This window comes from Macadamia integrifolia, unplaced genomic scaffold (assembly GCF_013358625.1).
Source record: "Macadamia integrifolia cultivar HAES 741 unplaced genomic scaffold, SCU_Mint_v3 scaffold420, whole genome shotgun sequence".
Taxonomy (NCBI): Eukaryota; Viridiplantae; Streptophyta; class Magnoliopsida; order Proteales; family Proteaceae; genus Macadamia; species Macadamia integrifolia.
In genome coordinates this window covers 287,834-291,258 of record NW_024870234.1, presented here as the reverse complement: position 1 = coordinate 291,258, position 3,425 = coordinate 287,834, and the positions used below count along the sequence as shown (strand labels likewise).

The 3,425-nt window shown below is 33.5% G+C and overlaps 1 long non-coding RNA gene across 1 annotated transcript; it reads right to left on the bottom strand.

Annotated features, from left to right (window-relative positions):
* Positions 1-2,424: 2,424 nt before the first annotated feature.
* LOC122068537 lies at positions 2,425-3,105 on the bottom strand. The gene is made up of 2 exons (XR_006137155.1): positions 2,967-3,105; positions 2,425-2,737 (listed from the first exon to the last, which is right to left on the bottom strand). It is a non-coding gene; the product is annotated as an uncharacterized LOC122068537 (long non-coding RNA).
* Positions 3,106-3,425: the final 320 nt, after the last annotated feature.

Here is a 3,425-nt window from a genome sequence, read left to right as displayed (position 1 = left end):
GATTTTTATCATTACAAAGAACGCAGTGGTGAAAATATAAAAAGGAAAGAGGAAATTAATGATAGCGCATTAGAGAGTTATTATCGATTAAGAAACTAAACGAAATTAGGAAAATTAGGAAAGCAATTGAGAAGAGAGAATTTTTAACCCAAAACTAAATAAATTGGGAAAAGAGAATATAGAAAGATAGTCTTTATTTTCTAGTGTAAATATAGAATAATATAAATTGTGGCAAGATAAAAGGAGAAAGGAAGGTGTGCGTGTGAGAGAGAGAGAGAGTTTGAAATGATTATACGTAAGTGATTTTTTTTAGTAGAAAGGGCATGTGAGGTTGAGAGAGAGTGGAGGGTGTGTGGGTTTTAATAAAGAAACTAACTTTTAAGCGAATAAAGAAACTATTATTTAAAAATTAAATTAGTTTCTAAATATGAGAGAGAATAGTGAAAGAAGGAAAGAGTGAGTGGAGGGCGTGAGAGTTTTTAATAAAGAAAATAAAACTAAATTTTTAAATGAGTAAAGAAAATAATATTTAATATAAAAAATATAGTGTTTATTGTCCAGCATATCATATTGCTGTCACGCCATAGATACTGTTATATATGCGCTGCCTTCCAAATCGTCCCTAAAGGACTTTTCTTTGCGAGAAAGTTGTGTGAGTAGAACATCATCAAGCTCTAAGGCTTCGACTTTAGATTTCTGGTTTTGTCGACTTTCTTTTTTCTTTGGTTTCTGATTTTTATCATTACACAGAACAATGACAGTGAATTATAAAACGGAAAGAGGAAATTAGTGATTGCGTATTATAGAGTTATTATTGAATAAGATACTAAACAAATTAGGGAAATTAGGAAAGCAATTGAGAAGAGAGGATTTTACTAAAAAAAAAAAAAGAGAGAGAATATAGAAAGATATAGATTTTATTTTCTAATGTAAATGCAGAATGATATAAATTGTTGTAAGATAAAAGGAGAAATGAAGGTGTGTGCGTGACACCCAAAAATACGGCAAGTTCCAGACCCACCTGAAAAATCGGTGAGGTGTCTCCACCAAGAATACGGCAAGTACCAGGGGGTTTGGGAGATCAATGAAGGTGTGCAAACTTTAGTCCCACATCGCCTAGAGAGAGATTATTGGGCTAGTTAAAAATCTCTAACCTTCGTAACATGACACAACACTTTTAAAAGCCTTCAGGCCCATGGGTCAAAGAGGACAATTATGCAAGGTTAATGTGATCGGGGCGTTACAAATGATATCAAAGAAAACCCTGACAACGTGTGGGTCTATAGTGGGGACGCTGTGCCAAAAGGGGAGGAAATTATGACACCTAAGAATATGAAAAGTTCTAGACCCTCCTGGGAGATCGGTGATGTGTCCCCATTAAGAATACAACAAGGACCAAAGGGTTGGAAAATTGACCTTGAGACCGATGGGACAAACAGAACAATATATGTGCAAGGTTAATGGGACCGGGGCATTACAATGTGTGTGTGTGTGTGTGTGTGAGAGAGAGAGAGAGAGAGAGAGAGAAAGAGAGAGAGAGAGAAATGATAATTTGTAATTAATTTTTTTTTATTAGAAAGCGGATGAGAGTTTGAGAGAGAGTGGAGGGTGTGTGAGTTTAATAAAGAAACTAATTTGTTAAGTGAATAAAGAAACTATTATTTAAAAACTAATATTAGTTTCTAAATATGAGAGAGAATAGAGAAAAGAGGAGAGAGTGAGTAGAGGGCGTGAGAGTTTAATAAAGAAACTAAAACTAAATTTTTTAAATGAGTAAAGAAACTAATATTTAATTATAAAAAAAAAAAGGAAAAAAAAAAAAAAAAAAAGACAATGGACAGAAATATAGAACAAATAAGAAAGACGGAGAAAAATGATAACCATAAAATTAAGTTATTTAAATGAACAAGAAAGGTAAAGTAGTAACAGAAAAGATTAACCACAAAGGAGGAGAACATACACTTATATAATAGTATGATATATACATATGATACCCTTTTTTTGGGTGAATATGATACCTTTATTTAATTATATTAACAACTAATATATTATATAAATCATCGAATCAACATGAGGCCATAAAGACAAATAGGTTATATACCTATGACACAGCTCTAATATTTCAATTTTCGTGTTTTAAACTATAATTTGAAAGATCAATAGACCAATTGGAAGGGTGTGTGAGAGCATATTCGGCACACATCAAGGTGATAGTGTGGTCTTCTCGCACCTTCTACAGTCTGAACATACCTATGGCTATAGGATTCTTTTCCCAAAATTTTATTGACATCTGAATGGATTTTGTCTTCATAAAATCTCTACGATTAGTGGATTTTGTCATCATAAAATCTCTACGATTAACATAATCGATATTTAATTTTTATCAGTATGAAAATATCAGAAATTAAAGAAGAAATCCAAACGGGAATTTAAGAGGTAACTTTTATTAATTCATTATTATCATTATTTTATATTCCAAACAACCCTCCGGAATAGAACAAAAGACAACAATATCTTATGTTCTTTGGAGATGCTACTTCCACCTTCATAATAATAAACTTTTTATTTCACACGTCCTGTAAAGGAACAATCATGGAAAGTAAACGCCTGTGCTTTTCAGCAGACTTTGCGGCACACGTTAACATGCATCTTCTGCTTTCCGACACATATTTGTAGCAACATTCTGGAGGATGTATATCTCCACACTGCTTATCATTCTCACAACATTCTATGAACTCTGCATATCACACGTAAAAAACACGATGTATCAAACAGAGAGGGACAGAGAGAGATATAATTTTTATTTTTTTTGATAAAAGAGGAGTCTCACATCCTTTGCACCCGCTACAACGGTATTGAAAGCATTTGGGCATACATCCCGAAAGGCTCCCAACCATTAGATACTAACTACATCAATATGGTGATTGCAGAGGATGTTAAGGCGCATAAGAAAAAAGAATACTAACCAGTTGCAAAAACCAAGAGTAGGACAAAGAAAACCACCTTCTTCATTGCCATAGAAACCTGTAATAGGGTTTTCTATAAAAACTTTAGATTTGATCACTAGTACAGTCTAGTTTGTTTAGGAGTTTGGGACCTTTGGACTATAGCCCTTGCCATTTTATAGGGATACCTTGTGTCAAATGTGGAAACAAATATCCACTAATAGAAAGATTTTAGGTAAAACTATATCATTGCTTACTTTTAGGTTTCTTAATACAGAATTACCAAACTTGTGTTTTAGTTAACAAAAAAAGGAAACTTCTTGTTTGGGTTTACAAAACTATCCAAAACAGTGACTCTCCTCCATCTACCAACATGTTTCGACATTTTTACCCTTGACTTGCCCTCCGCCCCCAGTATCTCCTCTTCTTCCTTCAACTATGAGACAACCTAAAATTAGGTCCCCTACCTTGCTGTATCAC